The sequence below is a fragment of the Anser anser genome (genome assembly GCF_964211835.1).
Source record: "Anser anser genome assembly, chromosome: 12".
Lineage (NCBI taxonomy): Eukaryota > Metazoa > Chordata > Aves > Anseriformes > Anatidae > Anser > Anser anser.
This window is the reverse complement of record NC_139733.1, coordinates 4,164,854-4,188,143: the sequence shown is the minus strand read 5'-3', so window position 1 is coordinate 4,188,143 and position 23,290 is coordinate 4,164,854. Positions and strand designations below refer to the sequence as shown.

The following is a 23,290-nucleotide window of genomic DNA, read 5'->3' as shown; positions in this document are numbered from 1 at the left end:
TTGCTTTCCAGGTGTATATGTAGCTATTTGAAGTTTCTTAGTTTTCTTCTTTTTGACCTATTATTGCTTTGGACTTTGTTTTTCTTCCTTAGTATGCTTCTTTGTTATCACAGCTTCAGGTTCTAGAAATGTCATTTAAGCATCAGTGTGTTCCAACTGTTCTTTGCTATTCTGGCATCTTGAAAAAAGTGTTTTAAATTAAGAGGTCTAAATTAGGCACTTGGCCGTGTATTGAGTAGCCTAACATTCAGAAGTGCAGAGCATGTACAGCTCTGGAAATTGGGCAGCAGAGACTAGAACTGGTAGGCATGTCTAGCTGAACATGGACGTTTTCCAAAGAGATAAACAGTAACTTAGCTGAATGTCTTTTCCTGAAAAACTTGGTACAGTTTGGTACAGATAATATGAGATCTTGCAATCCCTAGGGTCATTGCTCAGTTCTGTGTAATGCTGCCTCTGCTTGCTGAGGCAACCAGTACAGGTTTTACGGTGCACTTAATAAACGAAGCCAGACCAACTGGAGTAAATGGTTTAACAGAAAGCCTTGTGATGGGAGTGAACAAAAATATGCTAAGCTCTGTAAGATTAGGAGTTCCTGGTGTTATTAATCATCTACTGATAAATTATATTGTTTGCTAATTCTATTAATTCTTAATCTGCATATATATATTTTTTATAGCAAAAATAACAATGACATTGTGAGCTGAGGTAGGTTTGGTTCATTCTTTACATAATTGGGGCCCTTCTAGTTTGAAAGTGACGGTTATTATATTCAGTACTAATACATATCTCTTCAGCTTGCTTTAATCTGTTTAGCACTGAGACAGCCCATAAGATTATTCTTTCAAGAAAATCTGCACTGCTACTTAAAACTTTTCCTACCAGTTTCTGGTGAAAAGAATTGGGGAACTACACGTGGCATACAGGCTGTAATAATTTCTTGTTTTCCAGGTATGGTAATGATGACTAACGAGATTTTTAATGCTCTCTAGTATTGTCTTTTAGAAAAACCATTCTACTTAGTAATTTTCTTGATAGGATTGGCTTAGTTATTTTTGCCCTTTTAGTAAGCAGAGGACTTGGTCCATATGGGCCTTGTTAATAGGTGACAGACAAGGTTGGGGGGATTAGAGTGATAGTTACAGGAAATGATTAAACAGTTGGTTTCTGTAATGTTACAAGTGTACATGTTTTCTAGTGTGAGACAGGATTTTAAAAAATTCTGTTTAAAAGTTTTGTCTTTGTAGTCATTTCTGTAGAAAGCCAAATTAGTAATGCCAATTGTTTTTTGAGTTACTATGTATGATAACGTAGAAAATTCTAATACTTCTAAATGTGACATCTTTAACGTTCCTGCTATAAGATTCAGGAATTTTAACAGCAATAAACTCTTGATTGTGAAAATTAGGGAAGGAGGCTCTCAAGATCCAGTCCCCTCTTATTTTCTTTCTAGCCACACAACAGATAAAACAAAATGTTTCTGGTTTTTAGATGGAGTAGTGCAATAAAGAATGTATCAAATTAAAAAAGAAAATATGAGGAAAAAAATGTAAAAATCTGAGAAGTGGAAACTCTAGTGAGGAGAAAGAATGGAGAGGAAATAATTTGTTGGACTTTTAAGTGTGTATTGTGACATTTTACATCCTTTATTATGTTAGAATACAGCAAAAATGCCATATGTGAGTCATGAAAACAGATAGCTGTGGATGTAGTTGATGTTGGATTTAGTAATAAAGTGCTTGGTCCAGGTGAGTTCTCAGTCCTTGAGAACCGTGAAGAGCCAGACCAGTTTGTAAGCCTGGGTTTTGTTAGCTGGTCCAGTCTCATTTTTTTTCCATCAATTTTAAAGAGGATTGTGTGAGTGTGTAGGTGAAAATTAATGCGATGAGATTTTACAAACTTCTTTTTTGAACCACTGTGGATATTACCCTCAGCGTTCATGGAAAAATGAGAAATATACTTGTAAAGTTCTAGCAGTCGTGGCTAGCTTAATGCCAGCATCATACTCCAAACCTGCAGTAGCTCTGCAAATACCCTGCTCAGTCTCCAGTCTATCACACCCAGTTGCCTTTATTAGGGTCTTGTGAGGAAGGACCTAGGGGAGTTAGTAATGCTGGTTTAAGAATGTCAGAAATCATAAAACTTCCTGTTTCACCTCCCTTGTGCATGTCCTAGTCTCTTATGTACTTAGAGCATGTATTAGGATGGTAATACAGGCAATGAATTAGAAAAAGGCCAAGTTGCTAATGTGAAAATTGGTCTCAAAGATAAAATTCTGTCAGAGAAACACATTCAATAATTAAATGGAAAAGGCATCAGTTTTCTTGGCAAAACTCAGTTTCTGGTTGCTGTGATCTCTGCTAAAGAAAACTTTTCTATAATTACAGGTTAAGGCAGTATAGAATGTAAATAACAGAAATAAAGCTACCTCTTTTTTATAGGTTTGAACTCCGTTGGGTCCTGTTATCTGGTACATAAAGTAATCCTAAATCTATTAAACTTCTTCTTCAGGAAATGAATATAGTTAGGTAATATAAAATTTTATTTTAAGTGAAGGTTGTTTTTTTAACAGCATGGTATTAATATTCAGTTGTATATACATCTTTGAATGACATTTTATATGTAATTTCTTTCTAAAACAGTAAATGAAACAGCAAATAACTACAAATAAAACTAACAGCTGAAAAACAAACGAAGTTCATGATAGATATATTAAATTTAATGAACTCCCTCTTGAGTTGGACTCGATGAATGAGTTGGACCCTTGATGAGTGGGTCCCTTCCAACCCCGGATGTTCTGTGATTCTCTGTGGAAACTCCTTTAGGAAGGTTTTCAGAAATAAAATCTTTTGTTACTTATTTTTTTAAACATTGTGCTTTATGTCACTGTTCAGTATGAATACCATCTGTATTTTAGAAAGGTTTATTTGAAGAAAAAATATTTTTAAAGAGCTCTTCTATATCTGTTTTGTGTCTTTATATTCTCCTTCAATACTATTCTTATGAATGACCTATTGCAATTACTGGGTTATTCTACATAACACACAATCCTTAGAGAACTATCGAATATACAGTATAGCTGGCAGGGATGAGCTGCTGCACCTACACAGATCTCCTGTGACAGCAGTGGGGCTCTGCACTGGAGAATCTATTCACCTAGCTATTGTTAACTCAGGACTCTGCCTGAAAATACTTTTTCGATATGGTAAATTCATGAAAACCTGGCATGCTGTTTGGAAATGTTATTTATGTACCTTGTGCTTCACAAAATGCCCTGTAATTGTTTGATAGTTATATTAGCTTTCTTGGTAGCTCTTTTGTATTTGCATACGCCAGAAATCTTGAAATTACTAAACTGAATGTGGTTATGCCACAAGGAGATACTTGTGCCTGCCTCTCTTCATATTTAGGTTCAGGAACTAAAAAATCTATTGAAATAGCTCAAGGTTAGCTTGGAAGGCTTTGTGGATTTGCTGTAGTTTAGAACAAAAATTATTGTAATAAAACATTGATAGTATCCATTTTTAGTAAAATTAATTCTGTTATCCAGCACAGATTTATGCAGATGCTTGCTTTTAAGATTGTTAACATGCTGAAACTTAAGTTCGTTGATTATGGCTTTCTTCACACATACATAAAATATCAAGTGCTCTGAACTTTTTTCAAGTAGAAAAAATAACCTTAATATAAGGTCAAACCTGTATTTCATTGCAAAAGTAACCTGTATTACTTAACTTTTTTAGTTGTGTAATGATATTTTTCTTATATGTTAGTAATTGTACAGTATTTATAGAAAAAATAAGATACCCAATACCAATCAGTTTTTGTGACTACTAAAGAAAACATTTCATTTCAAGGATTGCAAAACATTCATAAATGGGCTGGACATAGTCACAAATTGCTTTTCAGTTGTGATCAACCTTTCCTAATGAATTTGGACTTCCTAAAATTTCCCAAATTGAATTTGTATGCATAATGTTTCTATGAACTTCTCAAATGCTCACAAATAATTGCCCTTGACATTGGATCCTTTGAAAAAGGATTGTATTACTTTTTAGAAAAAAATTGGCTTGAACTATGCAAACTTATTGATGAAATAAGTAATGGTCCTATGGAAGATTATGTTTCTTAAGAATCTTGGCCTTTTCATATTCAAACTTGTGATGTAGGTTTTCACTTTCTGTAGGTCTCTGCAGCTAGCACTTGTGAAATTACTGATATATTTTTAATTTGGAGAAGTTTATAAATCATAAAGAATGTTCTTATCCGTACATTTCAGATTCTTTAGAATATGCTACTATTAGGTGTGTTGTATTTTATGGAACTACACAGAGTAAGTCATTATCAGGCTTTTCTCTCTTTTACAGACCAGGTGACTTGCTTCATGTTTACCTTACTGCTTTCAAAAATATATCCTTGTGTACAGTGGCATTTCAGATTATTCTGCTCTGGGTCCCTCCTTTTTCTAACTTTTCATGTGAATAAAATGAAAAGCAGCAAAATGGCAGAATGGGATAAAAATGCCCTCTGTTACTGTGCCATCTTTTAGGAGAGTATAGTATGGTAGTGGAAGATTTGAGAAGGCTCTCTTTCTTACTGGCCACCAGTTAGGCACTCTGTGTTCTGCACTGGTCTGGAAACTGTCTGTGAGGCATATTCCTCTAATAGATTGGCTTAAAATATACTAGATTAAGTGTTAAATAAGTTGGTACTAAATCCTTGCTGTATATTTGCCATACTGAAGACTGTATCCTCGTCTCTGGGGATTAACAAATTTAGTGGCTTAAGCTAAAGACATTTTGTAAATACACCCCATAAATTACATATGGGCTTTTGAGAATAATCCAAACTGCACTGTGGGATACACATCCAGGCTACAAAGTAAGTCAGGGATGGCCAACATGTGGCTTTTCCATTGCCTGTGGGTCTGAAGAATGCTCTCAGGTATGTGTCTGAGGCCGGGGCTCTGTCAACCTGTGGTCATTTGTGCTGCATTGGTCCGGGGGCTGCTGCCTATGGAAAACCATAGGTTGTGGGGAGAATTGGAGCAGTATGGGCTGATGGAGCCAGTGTTGCTGGTCCTGCTGAAACCTGTTTGGGGCCTGCTATGGGGCCACTGTCATTGTCTGACTGCTGGTTGAGAGGAGCCCTGCACTCAGCATGCAGGAACGCGTGGTACAAGCCACGTGTGCCTCAGCTACTTCTTGGTGTGAACCTAGTGAGGCCAAGAAGCCATTCTAAATTCTTATTTTTCTGATTTTAAGTCCTTACAGCTTTCTTTTTACTGCCTTACCATAGCAAAGGTAAAATCTTTTCTCCCTTATCATTAATCCTGAGTGTGCATTTCTTCATATGGAGGACCCTGATTCTCTACTGCTAACAGCTTGGTATTTCTTTTCTGTGCTTAGTTGCACCATCAACCATTGTACACAGCCAAGTACACTTGGGAATCAAAAAACAATTTTTAATGTTAACTTGGGAAAGCCTGCACTAGTGAAGAAGCATGTTGTTTTTTTCCCTCTCCTTTCTAATATAACGAAATTCAAATTAATGCTCTTGACTTACTATTATGTTGGCATAACTTACATCATGGATAAATCTCATATTTCATTCAGTGTTGTGATCTGATATACATTGCCGCATGCATGTGCTACATATTATGAATAAAGCTTTAAAAAAGCCTCCATTTATAACTGTTTATGTTATGTGATTGAGTTCTTGTAGAGAGAAAATTTGCCAGGACTAAAGGTTATTACTGGCTGTTCTGCAACTAATATTGCGTAGAACTAAGGCAATTAGTCTTGACAAAATATGAGCTGCTTAAAAACATGTGCTTTTGAAAGTTGGGCTTGTAATGGAACTTGATTTAATATATGCTACTGACATGAAGATTTTAATTAGAAGAAATAGAAATAAATAGCTGCTCTAATAAAATGGGAAGTGAAGAGAGATTGTTCTGCAGGTAACCAGAGTGCAGTTCGTTTTGTAGAGGAATGGAATATAGAACTCTGAGGGGATGGGATGGATGACAGCAAATGGATGTATTCTGAAATATACAATGATTAACACAATATTGTGACTAAAAAAAAAAAAAAGTGTTTTGTCTTTGTACCTTTCCCTCAGAGGACCCCAGAAATGTTTTTCAGTGGATTACCTTTATTATGTACAGCAAACCCTAGAGGTTTTGGCCATGAATGGATGCCATGAATCAAAAAGTTCCAATTTCCATGCTTTATGACATGGTTTTCAAAAAGATGGTGAAAAAGTGCTACGGAATTGTCCAGAAGATCATCGTCCTTCAAGTGAGCCTTAACTCAGATCTTTTAGCTTACAGCATCTCTATCTAAAATACAGATGTGTGAATACCTTACTCTTTTAATTTCTCTCACAAGACCCCAAAACGTGGGGCTGAATTGAATCATTCTGAGTCACTATAAAATGAAATTGTTTTTTCACTGAATTGAAAAACAAAACAAACAAAAATGACACAGACCAAACCAGCACCAGCAACAAAAACTTAAACCAAACCAGAATGCTTAGTACAAAAAATAACATGTTTAATCAGATTAAGTTTACATTTTTATTTTTAATTTTAGATCAAACAAGCTTAGTCCTTGTACAATTCTTGTGTCTGGTTCAAGTTTTGGAAGAGGAGTCTCTGCCAACTCCATTGACACAAGCAGGGGGCTATTCCCTCATTAAGGTGTTCCATAATGGTGTTGGTATTTTTTAAATTGCGTTTCACCAATGCTATTGTTTCATTTGATTCTCTCAGTCCTGCAAGAATTCCCTTGGATTTAATTTTTAATCATCAGTCACTGATAAACTGGGATAGATTGGCTATTTATAAGTCTCTATTTTTCTATGCTGTGAATAAACTTAATGTCGTCTTAGAAATAAATATTAGGCTTAGTGCCTCTCGTTCTACATTCTCCATTAGCTCGTACGTTAGCAGTATTTCAAACAGCTAGATTAAATACAATTGTAATATAGTTGTATATTGTACAGTGTTTTAAATCAAATATTATTTTCTGAGAAAGATTTAGCTTAAAATTAACCATCACTTGGGTAAGCAAAATACATGTACAAAAGGCTACTTAGTTGGAAGAGGCATGCATGTGTGCTCTCAAGCTTAACTCCTCTTGCCGCAACTGGTTTCTGCAGATAGCACGTTCATTCAGATAGTTTCATTCAAGGTGTTATGACAGCTGTATTCTTGTTGCTGGGTTTTGCAGTAGTCTGCATAAATAGGACTTTAGGCAAGCAACTTCACAGGATGCTTGTTCATGGCAAGACATTAGTAGTGATGAGGCAGGGCGTCTTCCCACTGGCTCCAGCTGCAGTCCTGCTCTCAGCCAGATGCTTTGACTGAGCGTTTTGTATGTTACCCCTGGGATGCTTGCCTGGTTCCTCCTCCTAAGAAACTGAGCTATGTCTGTGTGCCTGGTGAAGAAGTGAAATACCCAACAAGGAGCAAGAGCTGTGGTCCTTCTCCTTATCCAGTCTGGCTTTTTAACGTTTTCCTTCCAAGCAGGTTGTTTTGGAGAGCACTGCAGGTTGTCTCAGAGGTGTGGTGCAGTGCGATGTCCTTTGGTGCATTCAGGACATTACCAAAGTTGTTGAGGCAAGTGAATGTTTAGCAGAAGAATCTGGCTGATATGTCAGCTCTATCAGTTCTGGACAAACAAGCCTTTATATCCTCCTTTCAGTCCTTACCAGGCAAGTTCAAAGCTACTCTGGACATGGAGGAAACAGGATGCTCCTCCAGTAGTTGTTTTAATGTGGTGGAAAAGGAAAGAAAAGAGCTGCATTCAGCTTTGCATCCAGAAACTCTCCTTAAAAAGGTATTTTGACTCCTGATTTGACTAACTTGATCTCTGGAGCATTTAAGACCACATTGCTTTAAGTCTGTACAAAGCAATGTTGTTCCCCTTTCATTTCTGTGTTTAGGTTTATTGCAAGAACTAACTACTTACCTATGTAGAAGTTTATTAATTTATTTACCAGAATTTTGTATGGAAGTGTTATTTTAATGTATGTAGTGAGAAACAGTACCATAACTGATCACTCTTGTCTCAGAAAAACAACTCTTACTTGTAAGGCCGTAAAGAAAAAAATTGTGAAAGGCTGACTTTTTTTCTATTCAGATTTGAGGCCTTACTGGAAAAATTCTATTCAATTTAATGGTACAAGACTAGACTAATAGTTAGTGTTAATAAAGCTATATGTGCATATAGTAATACATACTTTAATACGTACTCAACTAGACAGGAAAGCAATGTACTGAGAACAACTAAAAATGCATGTAGCACCAATTAAAACTTAGGAGTGGCAGAAGTCTTAAAAGTAACATAGTAAGAGAAACCATATAATATCCAAGTGATTCTTGTAGAAGCTCCTCAAAATTTTCTGTTAATATGCATTTGGGGATTTTTGTATTTCAGTGTTCTCTATCAAGTATAGCAATTTAGAGTGGGGAAAAAAAAGTATGCTGTTAAATGATATTGCTATGAGGTGTTTCTAGGAAGAACTTTATTTACAATGCCTGTCACAATTGCCAGTGAAGATCGCCCATATAATCACACACACACACACACAAACCACAAGTTTACTGAATGCATTTTAAAGTGTTTGACAGTTTGAAGACAGAAAATAACATGAATTACTTCACATGAGGAAGGCTATAGAAGGTTCAAGTTTTTTCTAATTTAGAGTTCTAGTGAAGCATAAAGAGTATAATTATTTTTATTTTGCTGCATTTTCTAAACTGCATAATACAGTCATTCTTCTAGATCTTAAAGTTGTCATTTTACAGTACAGTTCAGGACTGCAGTGGTAACATATTTTCCAAAGGTCAGTTTTCCAATTATAATCCAAAATTCGACGTTAATATTTTTTCTTATAGCCATGTTGTAACCGCATTCTGTTAATTTCATAAAGATACCATTTAGCTGAGGTAGGTGGTATTCTGGGCATAGGAACAGTCACCTAATGTCAACAGTAAGCAGTAACTGTAACTACTGACTTCCCATCATTTGCAAAAAAATATTTTCCCAAAAATTATAGCATGTAGAACTAGACAGCATCCAAGTCTCTCACTAGGAAATCACAGAGATTTTCTTATTGCTTTATATATTGCAGATTATTTTTAAGTCTCATCAGAGTTTGCTGGCTACCTTATGTGCACATCAGTTAATATCTGATATAAACTTGTTTTCCAAGTCCTAAGCATTTCAGCTAGTAACAACTGTTTAGTATTTTTGTCTGTTTGCTTTAGATACTCCTTAATGAAAACACACTTTCAGATAGATTCAAAGTAGCTAATGTAAATATTAGAATTGGAATAAAGGATAATATTTTACTTCTTTCTTAGTGATTTTTTTTAATTATTGTATTTTCTTTACATTGTTTGCAGTAAACTCATTATTTAAAAACTGGCATATTTAAATATAAGCTTCCATGCTAAATGCTCAGAAACCCTAAGATGCAATCTCAGCTGCCACAGAGAATTCCATAACTGGCTTTTGACGTGTGAGCTCAAAGATGCTGCTCTTTCACGCTCTCCTAAAGTCAGTGCGCACAAACTGCACACGGGTTGGCAACATTTTGTTCTGTGATAAAGCAGGCAAACGTAGTTGAGATCTTTGTAGACTAGACAACATGGCAACAACTTATTTCATATTTGCCAAATACTACTTTACTGATTCTTATTTTAAATACGGAGCTAAATTAAGGTTTGAATTGCTCCAAGATTAATTAATATATTAATTCCCCTGTTATTTTCTAATCTGTGTAGACAATCTAAAATTTTATAATAGGCTTTTCAGCATTATGTGACACAACTCCTGCTCAATAAATGTTTGTTGAGTTCTAAATTGAGCTAGCAAGTGGCATGTGCACTGTCAAACGGGTAATTATATCATGTCCAGTGCACTCGTTCAGAGCCAGATCCAGTAAACAACTTAAGAAAACTCAGTTACTGAAACGAGCAAAATTCCCCTCAATAAATGGTGAAAGACTGCTTCTCTTCCCATTCTGAAGCCATGGACACAACAATTTACCATTTCATTAATGCTTATGTAGAACATACCGGTTACGGTTTTATATTAACAAAATATGTGTCAAGTTTCTGTCCCTGTAAACAAGCAGGTAGTTTCTGATTGAGTTGCTCAAACATATTTCAGCCAAAAGCTTCACTTTTTTGCAAGTTTTTTATTTTTATTTTTTTGTAATTAAATTCCAACACCCAAATATTTGCAGAAACAAATATTTAGGGGGAAAGGAGGCAGGTGAGGGTAGCTGGCAACATCTAACTGAAGTGGATAGCATCCTGCTATATTTATCCAGTTCTTGGTTACCCGAAGATAAGCAATCCTACCATCGTTTGTGTTAATAAGTGACAAAAATCACAGGAGAGCTTTTAATAATTTGACTTATTTTTCCAGGTTTTGAACCACTCTAAATGATATTGTAGAGAAAGAATGATGAATGGGGAAGGGTGGAGAAAGCCTTAGGAATTTTGCCTTTTTGGTCATTTGCCTTTTTGTTATTGTAAATGTACCAGTAGAGATCCTGAAGTCTCTTAGCAGAAGGCTGCAGGAGAATTTGTGTGCATTCATTCTGCAGGAAAGACAGATGTCTCGTTGGTCCCTTCATGCTCCTTGTTTAAGAGCAGAATTTTCAAAAATGAAATATTTTAAAAGAGTTCGTTGTCATACTTTTGCTTCACTTTTACATCGTTTCTTTTAATATTTTAATTAAGTACCTGAGTTAGGAGAGGAGGAATTACTTTCTGAAAAATCCATCTGATAATTCAAATGTATTTAGTGTCTGATAAGGAAAAACATAAATAAATAAAATTTTGTCCAGTTATCCAGTATTTAAGTTAGGCACTGAGATTTATGTAATACATATATAACATATGTATAGTATATATTATATAATACATATAAAAAATATATTTCCAATAGGTATATAATCTAGTATTTTTATGAAAAATAATATTTTAATACATACTCTATGACTGTTTCTTGAAATACTTCTTAATGAAAAATGACTGTTCCCTCTTTCATTGTTATATCTTGTATCAATTAGGAGTTATAAAGACTGCATGGAAAATGTGGCAAAAAAAAAGAAATTTACTCCAGTGAAAGCCCAAGCTTATTGAAATAAATGAAAAGCCTCCAAGTGAAAACAGTGGAGTCAGAGCTTCGTCTTTTGATTATTTATTATTTTTTTAATTTATCTTTTTAAATTCTGAAAAAGTTGAACATTTCAGGTTCTAAAACATTTCCAAAATCTGAAAGCAGGCAGAATCTTACAAAAAGCAAAGCTGCTTCTGCATTTCACCAATAAAGGGATAATTTATGATCTTGCTAATTAATAGCACAGAGATTCATGGTGAAACGGATGTTGTGCATGAGTTTAATGCCCCTCCAAGATCTATTCGTAGAGCAGGCAAGCAGTAATGTTTTTCCACATACTGCTATCGGCACACCTCAGTGCTAACCTGCGACATTCCAGCTATTTCAGCTCTGGTCTTCTGGGCAAAAGCATTCAATTGAGCAGATGTGTGCCAAATTATGTGGTGGTTTTGTAGTGTATGGACAAATGTGTTTTGCTTTGAGACCACCAAACACATTTTCACTTGTGACTTGAACTAAATTTGAACCCAGGCCTCCAGAAGGAATGAATATATTAACCCCCTCAGTCCCTATAATATTTAGTGTCAATAGCCATAAACATGCAAATATCATGTCTGCCACGAGCAATAATGTATTCCAGATAACGTTTTTATGTTGAATACGTACTTAAAATCGCTTTGCTGTAATAAATACTAAAGTAGTGAAATGTCAGTTTAACACTTGTTTTGCTTCTGGAATTGTTTCATTTCTCATGAAAACTGCAGGTACATTTTGTTTCCAAAAGGCTAAATTCATACTTGTGGTATGCACTAACTGCTGTCATTTGTTAGCACCTTCTACAATGTATTTGATAAATAAATATTTGCTCCAGCAGGCAGGATTTCCATTTTCCACCATTCTCTTCATATTCATTTATTCTAGAGCAAGATGAATGTAGAAAAATATCCCAAAATAGTAATTATTGGAACAAAGTATATCTGATACAGGCAAGGAGTGTGGAATTCTTTCATCTTTGCAATGCGTGATAAATCATACATATAAATAAAGAAATCATACATATAAATAAAGAAATTGTGGATAAATAAGTAAATTATTTTAAGAATGAGTGCATTTCATAATGAAGTATTGAATATGACACTTAAAAGTATTTTAGAAAAATAAGTCTGAATCAATATGTGACAGAGAAATTTTTAAAGGTACCTTTAAAGAAAATTTCATTTAATTTCTGCTGGATATCCAGCTGTGGCTTCTGAAAACTGTTAAAAAGATTTTTACAAAATAAATTACCAAGTGCTTTCTGCATCATTGATTTTCAGTCTTCCATGACTGTTAAATGCAATTCCAGGTAAACAAAGTTGAAGTAAAGGAAAGCTTTCTTGAGGACCTAATTTTACACTTTCACTCCCATGATCCTAGAATTTTGTCTGTGAATCAGTCAAAACGTTGGCACCTGTATTTTAATTTCAATTATTTTTGTCATATGGTTGTTTCTAAGCAGCTCTGCTGCTTGAAGTAATAGAACTATAGAGGCATTCTAGATTTATCTAAAATGCTTGCTATTGCATGGGTTCATGCATCTTAACTTGTAGTTTATGTGATTCAGTGTTCATTACATGCAGGAATTACCTTTCTGTCCATTGGGATGAGCCCATTGCTTGAAACTGTGCGTCACAGAGGACGTTACTGCTGTCTTTACGTGATGAGCTTGCTGGCTCAAAGTTGAACTGGGATCTACACCTTCCTGGATGTGACAAAAAATAAATATGCTGGCAGATGTTATTATTCAATGCTTTCAATTTGACAGTGTTATTTTTTTCCCTTTAGGTTATATCCATGTAACTGCACATCTGACACCACTGCAGGTACCTTCTTCCAGAGGGATTAGCAGGACAGTTCAGCTGCTGTTAGTTAATTGTAGAATCCTGTAAGGGGATGCTGACAAATCTAACAGGTATAGGAGTGGTCTGCTGCGTATGAAGACTTGAAGTTGTGTGAAAGGTGCATCTGTATACACAGCTTAGCTGAGGGAAGAAAAAGCTGGTCTGAAACTTCTGTTTTGGGTGTTTTGGGTTATAAATGGAGCCAAATCCTAAAGGGAATTTTTGGATTAAGCACACTAGAGATACTGTGGTATTTTTTATTATTGTTATTTTTATTTGCTGATGCCTCATTATGCCTAATCTGGCAAGGAGAGAGGTGTTGAAAATATTTCCTTCACTGTTACCCTTTTTGGCATAAAACTAGCAAGCGGTACCCTTGGTTCGCTAGGAGCACCTGGGGCAACTCGCCCTGCCAGGGCTGTGCTCCTCCAAGTCTCTGTGGTAGCAAGGTGCAGCAGAGAAGCTGTGCAAGTGCTGTGCCTCACCTGGCAGCTTCATGAAACTGCCAGCTGCAGCAGTAGACATGAAGCAAGTGGAGGAGAGAAATGTACCGATGCCTTTCTCCATCCTCCCAGGGTATTTATTGTCTGTGCAGGGGATGTTGGCCGTGCTCGTGATGGATATTCTGTGAAAAGATCACATGCAGAAAGCTGTCCAAGGGAATGAATTAGTTTGAAACCTAGGAAAACTGGTGTGACTGTGTGCCTGTTTGATCTGTATCACACCTGTGATGGTTAAGTGACTTTGCGAGCAGAGCAGCAACAATTGCATTATGAGATGGGGTAGCAGTTGCATTGCCAGGCTGGTGGGATGGACAACAGCCCGTCCTCACACCAAAGCTGTTCTGTGCACTGAATTTGTGCATTGCTGGGATTAAGCACATAAGTGAAGGTGGTAGTTGTCTGGTAGTGAGAGTGGAGTTGGGAATATTTAATCCTGAAGCAGCTGTGCATGAACGCGCCTGTGTCAGCATGCTGCCTAAGAGCCCTCCTTTACTATCAAATCAAATCTGACAGAAAGTAACAGCTCCCGACAGAAAAGATTCTCACCTCCTTTCAACCCCCATCAATTATGCTCTCAAGTTCTTTCACCTATCAGTCAAGCTTGTGTTTGCTCTCTGCCCTTTCAATTAACCATTCAGCCTTGTATATATTTCTGATTCCCCATAGGTCTTCTGTGTAGGCATCATCGAGGCAAGAACGGCACTTGGCACTTCCACCCTGCCAGGCAGTGCTGTCTGCTGCTGAGCACATTTGCCATCCATCTCTCCAGTTTTCAGGAGTGATGAGTAATTCTTTTCAGATCTTCCATTACATTGATTCTAAAAAATGTATCATGGTATCACTGATAAGCTTGTTATAGCACTACATTTTGAATCCCTGGTGTGATGCTGTGTCAAACTGCAAAGCAGTTTTGATGAAAATTGCCTGAGCATAACTACACAAAGAAAGCTAAATATAAATATATATATATAATATATATATATATTTATAAGCTGAAATTTAAAAGATTTGCTATCAGTTCAAAAAAGGCTCACTACTGGGGTCTGCAGTATTCAGTCATGTACTGACAGTGAGTACACACAGCCCAGAATTTTCCAGAGCAAAATGGCTTCGCTACCTAAGCTCCTGAGGGTGAAGCATCAGAGAAGTTCCTGAGGGCAGTTCAGTGAGTATTAGCAAAGAGAAATGTGTAGTGGAAGGGTGTATTAATACTGAAGTTTTCAAGAACAGTTTTTAGGTCTGTTTTTCTGAACAACAGCAAGTAACAATGCAGGAAAGGCTGGTTTAATTTCTTAAATTTGCTAATCAAAAAGAAAGCTGAGAGGTCTTTGGATAGGCTTTGTGCAATCAAGAAATCTGCCACCGTCTATAATATATATTTTTTACAAAGGTAAGGAAATTAACTTCTCTCACCCTCTTTTTTATTATTTTTTTTTCAGTATACAAAGAACGTGAAACCCTTCTTCTTCAGATCATACGTGAAACCAACTTGGCATTCTTTGTGACCAAATCAGCATACTGCACTGGTGCTAAAAAGGCTGCTTTGGACTAGTTGGTGTTTGAATTGCGTTGTCCTGGCTTCTATGAGCCTTCCTCATGCTTTTCTCCCAGCTTGTCCTGCTCCCCGGTTGTTTAATGTGAGTATGAGAAGACTCCTTTCACTGTCAAGAGTAAGCAGCTCTGTAGGCTGTGCCAGCCATTGTCCCACTAAATAAAACCCTTTCCAGAAGGACGACAAAAAGCAGTATTGGCACGCAATGTTCTCGTTTAAAATATAAAGTACCCGGCTAAAGGTGCTGTGCAATGCAGTAATGTAGCCATAGCTCTTACCTCACTCATTTTCAGAGCAAGTACAAATACAAGCCTGTCTGTCCTGTCAATTGGCACCTACTAGTCCCTTATTAATCAAGCACACACAGATATTGCCAGTCAGGTTGGCTTGCAGCTTGTCACTGCCAATCAAGTTTGTAAACAAAGCACATATATTTTAAATGATACTAAGGATAATAATTAAAATAGATTTGTAGAGTATAAAGCAATATTGATAATTAGTGGCTGTTGTATTGTTTGTTGTTAATGCTACTTTACTGCACATCATATAACTTATGCAGTTATAGAGTTATGCAGATAGACCTGTATGTGTATATGGGTTTTTGTCTGTATATTGGCCACAGATAAAATATCCTTTAATTACAGATGTTTGTAGCATTCAATTTTCTGAGAAATTTAACAAGCATAGCTAAATATTCCATACATATATGGGGAATAATTTGAAAATTGCCTGATAATTTGAAAATCAAGTAAGTACAGATATCATTGGTATATTTAATTATGACAAGTAAAACTAATAGAACCAGGGAATCTGAAAATTTGAACAGCAGGTTTTACACTTGCACATGGGAAACTTAACTGTGGGTTTAACAACTAATCTAATAAAACAAATTAAAGAAATCGGACACTGAAGTTCGTTCCCAGTATTTTCATTTGACAGTCTCACTGTGCATTATGCTGTAGAATGCTGCCTGCTATCCTGCAAGGCTAAAGAATAAAACAGAGCTTATGAGAAAAATCCTTGTGAAGGTAAAAGCATGCAGGGGTATTGAGGCAAAGGAAGAAATGACAATACTACGTTGAAAGATGGCTCCAATGTTTTCTTGCTAGCAGAGTGATTTTGACAGAGACAATGCGGCAAAAGCATTGAGCTTTGCTTTGCTTTGTTGGTCTGACAGAGGTTATGTTAATTGCTTTTGGACAGACAGTAACACCTATCACAGGATGAATGCATTTGTCACAGGTCTGCTAACGAATAGGAATTCAAGAGCAAACACAGGTGTAAAAGTCCTAAATAGATTTTTTTAGACTTATTTCTTTCATAAGGGTCATTTTTCTTATAAAAGGCAAATTATGTACATTCCTTTTGCATTAGTCACCAATAAAGAAGTATCTGACTATTCCAAAACACGTAATATGTAGTTTTAAGTAAGGGCTGGTGATGTATTCCTAGAAATAGTTGAGGAAGGCAGGTATTTCTGCAAATTTCAATAGATTTAAATTTTAAGTCTTGATTAACAGTCCTGTATTTCATGTAAGTTTTATTCAAAATAAGCATTCTAGCATTCTGCTGTGTTTATCCCAGAAGCCTGAAAAGACGTTGAACATTTCAAAGTGATTTATAACTTGCACTTAAGAATACCCATAGATAACAAAGGAAAAATCCTGCAAGAAAAGTGGAAAGCATAAATAAGGGTGTCTTTAAAAGCATGTTCCTATTCCATTTTTTTTAATGCTAAATGGAGTAGTGCATTAGTTACTTTAATTATTAATATATGAATGCATTTTGGTAATTATTAATATATCAATGTAATTAGTTACATTAATGAATAAGTTTAATGATTACAATAGCCTTGAATTTTAAATGAATGTATTCATTGAATGAAAATTTGTCTGTATGTTGGTAGTAGATGTCAGAGCCCTTATTTGAACAGAATTTGTTGCCCTCTGCAGAGCGTGTTTGGCTATTTTTGTGCAAAACTGGCACTTCTGTGACTGAAAATCCTCAGAGAGCTTCAGTACAGTGCTAAAAACAACAATGGAGATGAAGGCAAGTGAGATTTTATGCCTTTGCAAATTTTGTTAATTAGCATAGGACTGTATTGATATGGAGACATACATGAGATGTTTTCATTTCACTGCAAAAACACATAGTAAGTAAATAACTGACATTACCAAATTCACCTGCGAACCACAAACCTAGCCTTTGAGTGGACAAATGAAAAATATATTGTGTTTTCTCCTCTGAAATACCTATACAGAAAGACTATTTCTTTTGCATAGAGGTGTGGGTCAAGATTAGTGCTTGATTTTAATAAATACAAAAAAAGAAATGCAATATAATGTTGTGCAACAGTCACACATGCTGCATCAACATACATTGTCTTATTTTTGTCACTGTCTTGCATGCTCTTTCATGTGAGTTTTACTGTACTGGTCTGGCAGATTTCTGGGTGACCAAAGCGGTGTTTCTGTAGTCTTGCCTTGCAGAAGTTCTGGGAGACATCTGGATCTGTGTGCCAGGCAAGTTTCTGTTAAGTTTGTGAAAAAATGGCTAAGCAAATTATTGCCACAGCTTTCTTTGTAGGACAACAACTTGCAGAGAAGCTTTCTGAGTCTTGTTGAAACATTTTCTTTACCTGTTGGTCTGATGATAATAGACAGGAGAATATCTGTAACTAATAATTCTCTCATTTGGAAATTCATCAGATTCCACAGACATAAATGTATGCCCATTGTAAAAGAGTAATTCATTTGGATTTCCTTCATGACTGAAAATGAGGCCTTGATTACTGTTCTGGAAGTAACCTGGGAAGTGAAGGCTGCTCTGGCCATTTAGTGAAGTAATCAGTTGCAGTAATAGCATAATAGTAGCCTGCTGGTAGTGTTTCAGAAGGCTTTACTCAAGTTATGTCCACCCCAATCTTTTTTTAACCTGCCAGCTGAATTCCAACAAATATTGCTAAGTTACAAAACAGAAGACAAGCCCTGCCACTGTAGATAGTGTTGATTTTATATGAACAGGCTTGTCTAACACTTTCTTCATAAAATAATATATGATAAACTAATAAAGGACCTGAGTAAGTGGAATGAACGTGCATTGGTAAATGTCATCCCATTCATTCAACGTGTCCAGTTCATTTCACAGCAATTATTTAGCTTTTAGGTTTCTTTGGTGATTTGCGTAGTTGCAGGTGTATATTCTGAAGTTGTCCATGTAGTGACAGCCTCACCAGGCCATTTCATGGTCTATGAAATTTCTTCTCCATCTTCTCTGGGAAATTATGGACTATTCTGGGGGAATGGAGGAGTCCATTTGGACAAGTGAAATCAAGCCTGCCATATTCAAGAAAATGATTTGTCAAGTCAATTTGAAGCAAGCTCATCAAACTTTGCAGAGCAGTAATGATGATAAAATTATTTCATATTGGACTTGCAAAAGCATCCTATGAAAATGCTTTTCTGTTACTAGTGGTTGCTGATAGATTTGACCTTGTGACTGAAAGCTGAAAAACAGTATGAACAGTATGAACAGTGTATGAACAGTACTATGAATTGTTTGAGTCATTGAAACCCCTAGATTGCTTTTGGTGGTTTTTTGTTTGCTTGCTTGCTGTTGTTGTTTTAATTGGAAGAATTACAGACGTGTTTAGTTCTAGTAGCATTTGAAGAAAGTTTAAAAAAAAAATCAGGAGTAATTGCTCAATTGATTTAGTGGTAGTCATTCTGTTTATCCATAAGATTGGTGAATATCAATGAAAATACCATGTGAAACATGGCTACTATATGTGGGTCACAGTATTGAATAAATCTTGTGCCTAATTCACAATAAAAAATATTTCTAAAATGAGATATAAAAATGAAATTATTTTTTGAAGTTACAAACTTTAGCTGGAATGATAATTGCTCAACTCGACAATTCAACAATATCTTGGATTTAAAAAAGAAAAAAAAAGTCTCCAGAAATCTCCAGAGGAGAGCTAGCGACTGCAGACTATATGCTGGAATTATATTGACAATGGCATAGGATGGGTGGAGAGGTGCACAGTTCATTCTTATTTTCTTAGTCCAGAATGAGCAGTATATTGCAGTGAAGTTCTCTGGAGCCTGGCAGCCTGCTGTCTGAGCACTGCAGGCAGCTGAAAATCATAACTGGAGCCCAGGAAGAGCTCGCGTGATTCTGTGTTAGATTCTGTGACCTAATTCCACCTCTAAAATCGTGAAATGTTGTTTCCAGTTGTAGAGGGCAGAAATTAGATACATAAGTATAGACAGGATTTGAGACAGAAGTAGGAGAGGGTAGTTGCACTGCTGTTTGTGTCTTGTAAATATACTTCCAAAATGACGGCCCAGTACTACAGATTTTTTAACATTCTCCTTCAGAGTTAGTTACAGTTCTCCCCCCCACTCCCTGCCAGACAAACAACATATCATCTGGGATGAATCACTGAAATATCATTTAGCCAATGAAGTTCACATTTGCTGACAATCTGTTCCACAAAAACAAATATCTATGAATGAATTATGCAGTTGCACTGAGAAACAGGAGATGAACCCTTTCAATAACATGACAGTATATATTCTGGTTGCGTTTGCTGCTCATTTCACAGGAAAACTGCTGATTAAAATTATTTAATTGTGTTAACGTAGTGCGTGAGAGTCTTGGCTATGCGCCATAAGCCTATTATAGAAAACACTACCAAAATAGGAAATTAAAAGAAAACTTCCTTGCTGTTGGCTCTTGTTAAATAGTGAGTAGGTATAGTTGTCAGTGATTTACGTTGTTCAGGAATAAAGCCTGATCTTGACTATCAGTTAGCTGAAAGAATGCATAGTAAGTGGAAAAATATGTATTAAGTTTTAGAAATCTGAATGACGTGTCTTTCATTTGTCTACATACAAGTAGGGTTTCCTTGCTTCAACTGCTTAGAGGGATTTGATGCTGGGAAGGATTTGCAAGAGCACCGAACTAAGATGGTTTTAAGTATACCAGCGCCTCTTTCACTTGCTTTCCTGCAGAAGCTCCCAAATAGCTTCTCCTTTGGAGACAGGAAGGTTGGTGTGGCCAGTAGGTGCTATGTGGCAGTATTGTTTAAAAACATATTGCAGTGTGCCCTGTAGCTGGCTTGTGTGCTGACAAGTGTCATGGAAACAGAAGGCTGATCTGTGGGTGCATTCCCCTCCCCTCTCTCTCCCACTTGTCCCATAAAAAGATGTTAAATGTCTTAAATGAATAGCATTGCTTGTCCTTGATGTGTAAATAATGTGAGTACAGGATGAGTTGTCCCTGTTTCCAATAGATGAGTTGTAAACTGATGCTTCGTACCCTGTTCATTAACTTGGAACAATGTTGTCAGGATTAGAAAGGGTTTTATGGAGTACTTCAAATTAAGTTGTTTGGTGCGCTTATATTTGATTCAGCTGGCTTTGCTAAAACTGTGATTTAATTCATGTGTATAATACAGCTGAATTTACCACACCATTAGTATTTGGACTTAATGTTATGTATACCTATATTAACATCAAAAATGCTTTAGCTAAGCCAGCGTTAGTACTTACTTTTCATGAAAAAAAAATAATCTGAGAGCTATAGTTTTTTAGTTGCTTTTTCTAAAAATAAATAAAAAACCCATCATCACTCATGCAGCACTGAAAAGAAATCAAGGATTGCTTGATTGGCTTTTAGTCACCGCCATATGCTTTTTTCCTTAGCAAAGGGCAGTAGGAAATTATTGCATTACACAAGTGGAATTTAAAATGTTGCTGATGTACTTAAGGATGCTCTTTCCTGAGAAGAATCATTATGTATGACCATGCTCTTTAAAAATGTGATTACAACAGTTCAGCAGATGGTAGACACTTGGGGTCAGCTCTAAGGAGATCTGTATTTACAGTGTATTAATAATGGTTTAAACTTTCTCATAAATAGATGTTGATTAATTTTAAATCCATTTGTAGAAACCTAGCATTGCCAGACTATTTCCTGAAACCACAATACAAAGTATGATAAACACCATCCGTTAATCCAGACTAATGTACTCCACACGTTAAAAAAATTCACTAAAAGGATTAATGTAATTTTTCAAACATGAAAAAAAACAGATTGTATATTTCATATGTACTTTGTGTGTTGGATTTTTGACAGTCAACTCTTTTCGATGATAGAATTATGTGTTTTTATCCTTTGCTGTAACATACTTTCAAATAATTTATATTTAATTTTATATTCTGTTTGGGATTTCTTTTTCACTTTGTCACACAGCTATTTCATACCATTGAGTGGAAAATAGATTAATCCAATCAGGTGAAACAGCAGGAGGAAAATTTAGGAAAAGCCTATTTTAAAGACAGTCTGACATAATTTTGCTGGAAATAAATAGCATTAAACAATGATTCTTAACCTTTGGCATATTTTGACCCTGTATTCTGAGTTTGAACCATATGACAGTATAGGACTTATCTACAAATCCTAACACCTGTTTGGAAGCCCCAGTCTAAAAATCATTGGGCTGAAATCTTGATCAGTTTATGTTAGTAAGGGTTTTAGCGTGCTCTCAAGGGAGTGAGGAGGCACAGTGTTTGTAAATATCTAAAATATCTATGCGTATGCATGCATACAGATGTACATAGTTTGGATATAGCATCTAAATATACAATCAAGTATGTATATTTGTATGGCTCTGTATGTGAGCAAGCAAATGCAGGAGCATATCCTCAGTGACGTCAGATAACTTTCTGAAATTTAAGAGCAATTAAATTAAAAATTTGACCAACAGCTGATACTAGATCACAATTAACAAAAACATGGACAAGTTTAGGTTTACAGAGTCATTTTATCTTCTTCCTAAAAGCCTGGCTAAGAGAGAAACTCTCAGCATATTTTAAGCAGTGGAGAATTTATAGGCCAAAAAGAAAAAATAAGTTGATCTGCAATTGCTATGAGTCAGTTATCGTGTTCTTGAAATTTTTTCAAGTAACATTTCAATATTGGATCTAGAGGGTGAAGAACTGATGTTGAGCTTTCAGCTTAACTTTAATGTTACAATTTTGTGTATATAAATATATGTGTGTATATATATATATTTTTTTTTTCATAAAAGACATAAACAAAAAATGCAGAGTTTTTTGAACTCCTTTGCAGAGTTCCCTCCCTTTTCATTCTTTGTCTGTTTCAGAAAGGTAGTGGCTAGAAATTGCCCATACAACAGTAGCTCTAGGAACTCCACATTTTGGCACCGTTTCGACAAGGGCCACAGAATTGAGGACTCCTTACCAAGATCTAAGCAGTGAGAAAATTATTTTTCATCTTTGGTTGGCATCTTGTTAATTGTGACCTGGATTGAATTGTAAAGCTTTAGCCTTTGTGTGCCTTCCCACTGAAATGGATAAAACCTAAGAAAGCTCAAAATGTGTGTAAGTATCATAATGTAGTCCAAAGCAAGCAGTTACAGGTGCCAAAGAAGTCGAAGACTGACAGAAAGACAGATCCTTTGTCATTGTTAAAGCTATCGCTTTTACACTGTAAAATGGATTAATCCCAATCAGTAAAACACTTAACGTACATCTTGAAATCACACTAAACTTAAGAACATACTTTTAATTCAAATGGTGTGGGCTTCAGAATATGCTTATACCCTTTTACTGCACTGGGACAAAGGAACAATTATGATATTCTTGTGAGGTGACCTCATCTTTATGCCCACTTCCAGTCTGTTTTTCAGCTCAGCATGCAATAACTTTGTACTCTGATCTTTGTCTTCAATTCCTACATGCTTATGCATAGTCTATTTTGGATGGCTAACGTAGCTCATCAGAGTTTGAATGCTTTGAATACATTGTCATTCTGATGTCAGTAGTTCCTAGTCCTTGTTAATTCATTTATAAGTTGAATAAAATTCTATCTTTGCACCCTATGCCTCAAAAATTAATGATTGTATACCTTATAACGTAGCTGTACTTTATAAAGCATGATTTTATAAGCTCTACCAAAGACATATGATGGCTCAGTCTTCAGTCTTATATCTTAGCAGGATTTTTTCACTAATGTCTCTCAGTGTCAATAATGACACTTCACTGTCTGACTTCTGTGTTGCTAGCATAATGGCTCGTTCCCTATCTGTTCTCTATCCAGTTGTCCTTTCTCAAGATGTTTTCCTAGGCTGTTGCTGAAGATTTCCTTCTGGTTTCTGGCCATTGCTCTTTGTCTGCTTTA

General features: G+C 35.9%; 1 protein-coding gene across 4 annotated transcripts in view; it reads left to right on the top strand.

Moving 5' to 3' along the window:
* Positions 1 to 23,290, top strand: part of LOC310880342 (uncharacterized protein) — a 232,441-nt gene that overhangs the window by 161,037 nt on the left and 48,114 nt on the right. For all 4 annotated transcript variants that reach the window (XR_014571635.1, XR_014571636.1, XR_014571637.1 and 1 more), the window contains 4 exons: positions 12,969 to 13,006; positions 14,967 to 15,164; positions 17,032 to 17,128; positions 17,524 to 17,601. The gene's annotated coding sequence lies outside the window, so the exon portion shown is untranslated. The remainder of the gene's footprint in view (positions 1 to 12,968; positions 13,007 to 14,966; positions 15,165 to 17,031; positions 17,129 to 17,523; positions 17,602 to 23,290) is intronic.